Here is a 10,052-nt window from a genome sequence, read left to right on the forward strand (position 1 = left end):
TGGCCTGGGAGGGGGGAAAGAGGGAGAGAGAGAGAGAGAGAGTGTGAGAGAGAGCGGGAGGGAGGGAGGAAGGGAAGGTTGGGGTTAGGCAGGGTTTAAGTAAATTAGGTCATGCAGTCTGCAACCTGAAATACATTATTACATCAGTGATGTTGAAAAACAGTTGATGGTGGGGATTAAGGGCTTTGGGCACCGACATTCAAAGGACCTGAAGAAAAACACACGTTAAACATGTGAATAATAGGCAGAAACATCATGTGTCAAGCACTTCCAATCAATGCAGGATTTGACAGAGCTATGCCAGATTTGACACGAGAATTTAATTACTGATGTTGTCAAACGCAAGCCTAATGATTGATCTGGCACATCCTCATTCAGAGAGCAAAACGAGTCATGCCACAATCCTTATTCATGAACAACTACAACATGTCAAGCTACTACTTACGACAAAGGGCTTAATAAATAGTTTATCTCTTGTTGGGCGTTAAACCTGATAATAATTTAAATGTCTCTGCTAATCCTATCAACTGTCTTTACATCACTGCATGTCATTTTTTTGTAATAGTAACTGTTTTAGCAGGCCATAAATCGGATGTAATAGGGTTATTCATAATAAGACAAATCATTCTAAATGTTAATGAAAAAGGTGTCAGAACTACCACCTGTCATATTTAAGGTGTATCCGAAAATATCTAGTAAAGACAGTCACATATTATCCGATAATGATTTCAATTACTCTAATGTATTTAAATATATTGGTGTAGATTAAGTAGTTTAAAGTGTGATAAAGCATTAGACCTCAGTCAGCTGAAGAGGTAAACTCAGTGGCAATAATGTACTTTATATATCATTTCAAGATGATGACAGAGTCACCCACTGCTACGACTGGGCCATTTCCCTGGACTCTGTGGCCTAACGCAATAACAATCTTGCATCTAGCCACAGGGACCACAACTTTTTGGGGCAGCATTTAGCATTAAAAAAAATCTCATTCAAATTTGTTATTGGTTCAATTTAAACAAATATTTCTTAACTCCCATCATGCGAAAAAGTTTGTAAAAAAACAAAGCAACTGTGTCACTACTGTATCACGTTTACTATTCCCTCACTTTCCTCACTAAGTCCGGTCTCCCTTTTGAGTGTGTGCCTGTGCATTTTTTCCCACACGTTGACGAGACTATGGCGCACCGCCATAGTCTGATTTTGGCCGCCATATTTTCAATATGAAAAATAAATAAATAATTAAAGACAAACAACATATCTATGTTACTTTGTTTGGTTCAAACCCAGCAGTATGTATTAAGGGCAGCTGTGTGTGTAAGAGTGTGTGTGTGTCTGTGTTGGGGGGGGGGGGGGGGGGGGGTGAGAGAATATTTGGTGTGCACAGAATCTATGAATTTAATAGTATTAATAATAATAATATTATTAATAATAAACTAGTAGTATAAAGGCTCAGCACTGTGTTTTAGTCATTTTTGTTTTCATCTTTTCGTAAATACCTTCTGAAAACTCCTCAACCCCATTAAGTATGACCCTTTACATTGTGTCATCAACATTCATATCAGTACCAGCAGATGGTAAGTCATTTGTCAGTAATTGATATTTCATATTTTGGTTCTCAAAATTCACCAGATTGATGCATTTCAATGAAATCTATTCAAATTTTCCTCCCGGGGGGGCATGCCCCTGGACCCCCCTAGAAGATTGCAATCACCCCACCATAGTCTCCAAAAATCCTGTGGGAAACACTGTGCCTGCGTATGTGCTTACGAGTCCAATCTTGTTGGTCTCACTACAGCTCTCTCAGACCTTGTTCTAGGGGTGATTGCAGATCGGGAAGAGTCTGCATTGGTGGTTCTGCAGACCTCTGTTCTGGATCGCCGACTGAGGATGCTCTGGCACCCCTCCGCTGTGCTGCTCCGGATATGCCCACATGGGTATCAGGTGATGGCGGTTGCGTCTCAATGTTCGATGAAACCCAAACACAGACGCAGACAACGGAGGTTGAATTAAAACAGAGGTTTATTGTAGGGAGGTTGTGAGCAGTAGGGAATAAACAGGAGGTGGACAGGCAAGGATGGATGACAGGCAGATAACTCTAATGGCAGGTAGGCAGGCAGATGGGCAAAGAGAACACTGAGATTATGAACAAGAGGAAACATGAAGGTTAGGAAACAAATATGAAGTTTGTATCCTCCAGGAAATCCTTATCCTCCAGTGTTTAAACCCTCTGAACCCGTGCGGGGGAGGAATAAGTGCTTCTTAATCCATTGTTCTCAGGTACAGGAGGGACATATGCAGACAAGTGTGTTTTATTTTTTTGTTTTCGTGTGAACAATAACATTCCTTACGACAAAAATAATAATATTGAAGGCTCTGCAGTTTCTGTTTAAATATTCATATGATTTGATAGACTATAAGACAGGAGGTCAAAATACCCTGGTTTTCATTACCATGAATTCACCCAAGAAAGACTAATCATAACCTACTGAATATTTACCAGGCTCCAAACAAATGGCTTCTTAACAGGTCGTCGGTCTGGCAGCATTTGGTTAAAAAAAAAATATTTAAAGTGTAAAATAAGTTAAAGGATGAAAGCATATCATCTACATGTTTTTGTATTCACGCATTTCCAAGCTGGTTAACCATGCCGAGAAGATCCCCGAGCTCACTCAAATTGGTTGGCTCACCCATCATCATTATAGCCTCTGTCGTCTTCGGGTCAGGCCTAAAATCCCTACTGGAGATTACTTGGCCCAAAAAGGTCACCGCTTGCTGTGACAGGTCACATTTGTCAACATTCAGCTTGATCCCAGTCTTCTGGATCCTCTCCATCACAGTATGTAGTCGGATGTCATGCTCCTCCTACGACCCACCACTAAGCAGCACATCAACCATATGGCAGACGACCCGCTGTAGGCCAGCTGTGACCTCTGTCACCATTCTGTTTTGGAAGTGTTCTGGTGCAGAGGCAATCCCAAAAGGGAGCCTGTGGAAGTTGTAACGCCCGAAGGGTGTGATGACTGTTGTATATTTTAAATGGCACCGGACTGGGATTGATGTCAATGTTAACCATCCGGGGCCCGAAAGCATCGTCAGCCTAAGTGGATCGTGAAGTGCGTTGTACGAGCATTGTACAGTTTTCACACCGTTTCCCGAAAGCATCGTTGGTAACGAACGTTGTGAAAATGCTCGTAGCTAACGAGGCGTCCAGGGGTACTCGTAGGATGCATCGTTAGCCTACTATAGCCTCAGTGGTGTCACCAGCGGACATTCCGTGTATTGGATGTGTTTTATTAAAACACATACGTTATTAAAACACAACCGTTCCTTAATGTATCATTAACTCATTAAAACATAACACCACATAAACAACATTCAAATTGTGCCATGAAGCAATTGAAGTACTGTGTGTTAACACAGTTAACACACTAATTATTCATTCCATTTTTCTGGAGTTTAAGAGAGTGGACTTGAACAAACCATGCTGTCGAATTGAATAGTTAGATGAGGTTACCATTGCTCTGTTTGACTTGGGTATTGTGCACTTTTGGTTTACTTTACTTCAAGAGATTTTTGTGTAAAAAAAGAAAACAGTGCTGCTTTTGTTCTCCCAGCAAAATTGGATTTAAAATTCAGAAAAAATGTGAGATTGTCAGATTTTTATGATCCTGGGGATGATTATTGCTATTACAGCTCGGCTTCAGGTAAAGAAAATCGACTATAATTTGGTAAATAATTGGTGAGTCAAGGCATTAAAATGTGCTAAAATGTAATACCTTAGAATATTGAGGGGTAGCAGTTGCTGCTATTGACACCCGGAACCAAGTCCTAGTGACCTCAAGCAGAGCCCTTTAACCCGTTCCAGAGTCCAAAATGAAAAGGATAGGATAGGGGCAGCAACATCAGTATAATCTCTCAAATCTATCTAAAAAAACAAATTCTATTGCGTTTGTACGTTATTTTTATTATTTTTTATTAGTTTTATTGTTTTACATACATATTTGTATTTTTGTAGCTTGTATTTTGTTGTCTGTTGTATTCATTGTTAAGCACTTTGCAAACTTTGTTTGTGCTATAGAAAAGGATCAATAATAATTGTTTATGTTCAAAGTTTGAAAAAGACACACCAGCATGTTAACTTTGAAGTATTCTTGCGTGGGGCTTTCTGATGTAATATTTACAGCAACACAAACACCAATTAAAGGTGTGAGCAATGTTTGCACGCAGTGCTTTCGGATGTTTCACACCTGTAATAACAGGGAATTCATTAGAATCCTTCATGCATTTAATACCTAAACATGGGAGCTCATTACCAACAATGGCATCCCAGATGGGAAAAAATAATAGCAAACACAATGGACAGGCAGAGACCAAAGGGAGTAATGTGTTGGGATGACACAATAACAGCAAAACAAAGTCAGAACAAGTCCAATTTGTGAAAGTGAGGTAAAAAAAACGAGTGTGCAAAGTTTTCCTAAACCCTTTATTATTCTAATTAGATAAAACACATTTTCAGGATAGATCATATTTAAAGCATTGGCTAGTAAAATGGCTCCAAACACAACCAGAACAGGCGAAAAAAGAAAAGACACACATCAAAGCTGAAATCAATAACATAATCCGATAATCAAGACAAAGGTTAACAGATCAAGGTTATTAACGGAGACGCAGCGTCTAAAGAACAAGACAGGAGTGACAATTATTAACTGTGACAGGAAGTTGTCTTATGTCCAGCTTTTAGCTTTGACTGTCTGGAGTTCTCTGTTCCTGTAATGAAGCACACAGGCCCATTTACTTAAAATGTATTGTGCCAAACTAGCTTTATGGGCAATCCTTGCTCTTCATCATGGTTGGCAGAGTAAGGTCTCTTCAGGAAGTCAAGTATGAATACATGTGTGAAGAATAAAGTCTTGAGCATCCTACAGTGTTTAAAAATGAATTTGATTGAAAAGAAGGCACGGCTTTAGTGTTAATTTGGGCATAAAGTACATAGGGTATGATAATGCATCTGTGAGCAGTCGAAAGTAGAATCAGTTTTAATTTTGTTCGATTTGTGTTTTTATATTGTTACCAGTGCACAATACCAGTCTGTAAGCCATCTTTGAACTCCTCAACTGTGGTACGATTGTCAAGTAGCAGGAGAAAGACTGGTTCCTGGAATCTCTGGATAGTGTTGCATTTTCAGTTATTACATTAACTGTTATTACATTAACTGACACTTCAGTCTGTGTTGACTGAAGTGTCAACACCTGCCTCTCATATCGTCTCCTGCGTGAGTCTGATTGTAATAGTCTTGTCCTTTATCCCAATAGTTTCCACAAACTAAATGTATTCATGCTGTGTGCATTTGACTTCAGGAGATATCATGCTTCAATTACCTGACCTTCGATCAGGCACATCAGTACATTTGCATTTCTTTAATTGGCATCCTCTGCATGGCGGTGCTCTGTCTGCTGTATAAGGGTCCAATATTTGTAATTGTAAAGTGTAAGTGGTGTAAGCAGACTGACTATAATTGCACATTGTTGTAGTGGTGTTAATTGACTTTTTCATTGTAGATTGTTATTTGGTTTTGGTGGACTACTTTATATCTGCTGTATTTTTGTTTACCAGATTTAAACATTGTTATATTATTGGTATCGGGTATTGTTCTACTCCACACGTCACAGGGGGTGCGTGGCACCGCCTGACAGCTCTCTGCAAGACTGAGTTAATCTCTTGCTACGCCTCCTTGCGATGCCTGGGCTTCTTGCTCTCACTGAGACTTGGATAACACCAAACAACATGGGCAGCCCTTTCCTTAGCCTACTCCTTCATCCACACACCCAGGCCTTCTGGTAGAGCAGGGACATTGGTTTGCTTATTGCCAAAAAAAGGCGATAAGCCTTAAAGGACATTTTCCCTCTAGCCCTCTCGAACTCCCAAACGTCCCTCTTCCACACACACTGTCCTTATCAACCGCAACCTCCCCCTCTTCTCTCGCTTCCTCTCATTCAAAAAATCTATTTGCCACTGGCTTCGATAGGCGAATTTGTGTCAAACCAACTTGAATGTGTTAAAACAAGGCCTGCCTATATAACACAAAGCTTCTTTTGTCAAAAAAAAGATCTTTTGATTTTATACCATTTTTAATGTTGATAAATGCTTTCAGTGGTTCTCAACGTTTTGACAGCTGAGGCCAATTTAGGAACCCAAAATTTGACTGAGGGCCTCCAAAGGAAAAAAAATCTGGCGGGAAACGCAGTCAGCATCCCAGTGGTGAAAAAAAAACATTGCACTGTGGACCTCTGGGAGTGAGGTCAAGTGAGGTCTAAATCACAAAACTGAGGTTCATCCTTTCAAAGTAATGTACAGTCGGATTAAAACTAACAAATGTAACAGGATTTAATTGAAAGCTAGAGAGTCGACTTTTTCTCTTTATATTTATTGTTTAAATTAATATTGATATAATAATTAAAAACATATATTTTATTTTACTTACATCTGTATGTCATTGCGGGCCGCCAGGAATGTTTCTGCGGGCCGCCATTGGCCCGCGGGCCGCACTTTGAGAACCAATGCTTTAAATCTATTATGCGGCTTCACTTTTTGACTTACCCATGTCAAAATACATAGGGTGAACTCAGCTTACTGCCCTACACATAACACAAACCAACCGTTTGATTTTATATATAATTTTAATGTAAAAAAAAAATGCTACTATTTGATGACGCTGTGCTCAGTCAGCTGCAAGTACAACCGACAAGTCAGCGGGCAACCTGCCGGGTTAATTCCCTCCTCCCAGCCAATCAGAATCAAGCATTCTTAAACGAGGTAGGATAAGGTTTTATAATACCACTGCACTACATAATGTTTCCACTGCTTATAACCCCCAATAGCTTTTGAAAATATTGGCACTTGGTAGCCGGCCCTTGTGAATATGTGTTCGCAAAATGTCTACCGTGGTTCTTCTGGTCGTTTTGTGCAATGGAAAATCATGATCTAATTTAAACTTAAGCTACTGTGAGTTGATAGCAGAGCAGGACATCTAGTTCCCATTATAACATTGACAAAAACATTTAGTTTCTTTGGAGATGTTGACAGCTATGCGGTACCCTGCTCTGCCCCTGTGGAGGGCGCTGTTGAGACGCCGTGACTCCCACCATGTTTCCCAGACAGCCAGCCCCAATCGCAGCGGGGCAGACGCACTAATGCCACGTAGGTTTCAGAGCAGGCAAACGTGATGGAAAAGATCAGCAACACACAGTCGGGACGCTCAAAACATCACGCCATTAAAGTGGACGGCAGCGCAGAAAAGGAGGGAGACTTTTAATCAATACATCCGTGTGTGTAAGGACAACAAAGCCATCAAAGGTGCGAGCTTGTCCAAGTTGTGGAGAGTTTTCGGGTGAACTCCACGCCAGTGGTCGGTTCACTACTTAGGTAAAACTGACGTTAGCCCAACTGAGCTAGTTCACTTAGGTTAACGCTCGGGTTAAAAATAGCGTCTGTGCTCACGACACCATGCTAACTCTAGTCATCGTTGACCCCGATGAGAAGCAGTGTCCGACTTTATAAGACTTGTGTTTGATAAAGGGGCTCAGTGTTGGTCCTCAGATTGCGGTATAAAACAGCGCCAGGTCCGGTCGAGGCTTCTCTACTTACTTTAGTGGCGCTAACTTTTTGCCATGCTAGCACAGAGTAGTCAGTGCACGTAGCTTGAAGCGCCCTGAGTCGGTCGCCGTGGAGTCCCATACAGCATGTGTTACTCTTTATTTCCTAAACGCAGATGTTATTTATTCATCGTGAAACACCAGGAGATCAAATAGTGGAGTATGCAAGATGTTTGACTGTCGCTGTTAGCCACTGGGGATCATGGTGCTCTGCCGTGCCCCGGGTTCTCAACGCACACGATGCTCAACCAGTGTGTTGAGAATACTGAATACAAATGCTAAGGGTTCAGCCACAGCATTTCATAGTGATCTTTGCAGGAACAATGAGGATTTCACCCCTAGGAGGAAATCAGAAGGGCGCCCTAACGTCCCTGCTACTTGGGTCGAGCTAATGGGGGGGCCCAGTCATCCAGGGGTCTCTTTATCCCACTCGTTGATATCTAGTGGTCTTATACACTAATAGGTCCAGCCATCCAGGGATCTCTTGAACCTTTATCCCCCTTAGTTGATATCTATATATCTTTTACACTAATAGGCCCAGACATCCAGTGGCCCCTTCCCTCTTTATCCCCCTCGTTGATAGGGGGGGGGGGGGGGGTAAAGGTTGACATCATTTCCATTTCTGTGATGTAATATTATTGCTCCCCTTCAACACAATTCCTGGCAGCTTGGGCAGTTAGTTGGTCGTTCTATTGGATTTTGCTTCAAGTTTCATATAAGTGAAAAGGTTAAGTCACAGTTAAAACGGTTTAATAAAAAGGATGAAATTTATTGCTGAACCCTTACTCATCAATTGTTGATTCATGTTTAAGAACAGGAAGTGTCAAAGGCATTTTCAGACATGGTTGTTATGGCAATGACATTAATGCATGTTAAGGATAACAAATAAGACATGCTCAAATTAAACATAAATCAATGTTTTCACTTTCTTTCCCCCTTGGCATTAGCAAACTAGATCCCCAGGCCGAGGGGGCAGTTGGAAGAGGAAGCGAGGAGAGGACGTTGAGTGGGCTTTGGATCCTATCAGACTGGTGGGTGGAGCAGTGCCCGTCGAGTGAAGAGGAAGAGTCACCATGAGGCAACTAAAAGGCAAAGCCAAGAAGGAAACGTCGCGGGACAAGAAGGAGCGCAAGCAGGCCATGCAGGAGGCCCGGCAGCAGGTGGCGACGGTGGTGCTGCCCACGTTAGCCGTGGTGGTCATGATCATCGTGGTCTTTGTGTACGTGGCCACCAGGCCAGGAGAAATAGAGTAGGAACACGCCAGGCCCCGCCCGCCCCTCCAGAGACACAAAACCATGACTGGAGTCGGTTTCTGTCAATCGAACTCTTGAGAATGGCTGTACCCTTCCAGCCTTCTGTCCTCACCAAATTCTTTCTTTTTTTTCTCTTCCCAACCTGATTTCCCTTCTCCAGGAATCAGTTTCAACGACCGGCTTTTGACTTAGGAGTGCATGGATGAATCAAATCTACAAAGCTGTTTGAACTTCAAGAAACATTTGAATTACGAGTGGCTATTCTTTTTTTTTCGTGGGATGGATGAAACCAGGATACATTTTGTCATTTTGTATTTGAAAATACAGAGCGATTCATGTTTTTAAGTAGCGATTTAAAAATAATCTCCATTCACCAAAGTGTTCAACTACACAGTATTTACATAATTGTGGCCACAGTCTGTGTACTTTTATCTGTTGGAAGATCCCAAAAAGTATTTTTAGCGACTGTATTGCTGATCCATGCTCTTTCCTCTGAATGCCTATTCACAAGCGATTACCACTCTCATAATGTCTGCGGAATGTATTGTGAATGATTGAGTTAGGAACACAAAGTAGTAAAATGAAAGCTTATGCAGTCCTCTGAAAATATTCAAAATCATAGCCCCCCCCCCCCTACTACAAAAAGTATTCTGACTCATTAAGACCTAAATTCTGTGTGAATGTAGATGTGAAACGCATATGAATGTGTTTGAAGTAGACAAACCTGCCACAGAATATGATGCCATGTGTATTTTCCATCCAAACGCTACATTCTCTTTCTTAAGTTATTGACGACCATGATGATTATGGAATCACCTCATGACATCTGTGCAGATGTAAAATATGTGCCTTATACCCTTCTGAGAATGAATTGCCATTAATAAAATGTTAGAAAAAGAAAATACTTTCCCTTCAGACATTTATCTTAAACAGAGTTTTTATTTTATATTCTAAGATGTCTGATTTGATGGAGGTTGGTGAAGAAGAGTTGAGTCGTTTGTTCCTGTACGATCCTGCTTCCGGCTTCTCAGTGGGTCTTTGTCAGACTTAAATAAAATAACAATTAACTGCATTTATATAGCACATTTGAAGACCGCCAACTTGCATTACATATTAGAAAACATACATGTCAGAAGGCTGACCC

General features: G+C 41.2%; 1 long non-coding RNA gene across 1 annotated transcript; it reads left to right on the top strand.

The window, feature by feature from the left end:
• The first annotated feature begins 7,116 nt into the window (after nucleotides 1-7,116).
• LOC132474399 (uncharacterized) lies at nucleotides 7,117-9,810 on the top strand. Its single transcript, XR_009529651.1, has 2 exons — nucleotides 7,117-7,356; nucleotides 8,603-9,810. It is a non-coding gene; the product is annotated as an uncharacterized LOC132474399 (long non-coding RNA).
• The last annotated feature ends 242 nt before the right edge of the window (nucleotides 9,811-10,052 follow it).

The sequence above is a fragment of the Gadus macrocephalus genome, chromosome 16 (genome assembly GCF_031168955.1).
Source record: "Gadus macrocephalus chromosome 16, ASM3116895v1".
NCBI classification, from domain to species: domain Eukaryota; kingdom Metazoa; phylum Chordata; class Actinopteri; order Gadiformes; family Gadidae; genus Gadus; species Gadus macrocephalus.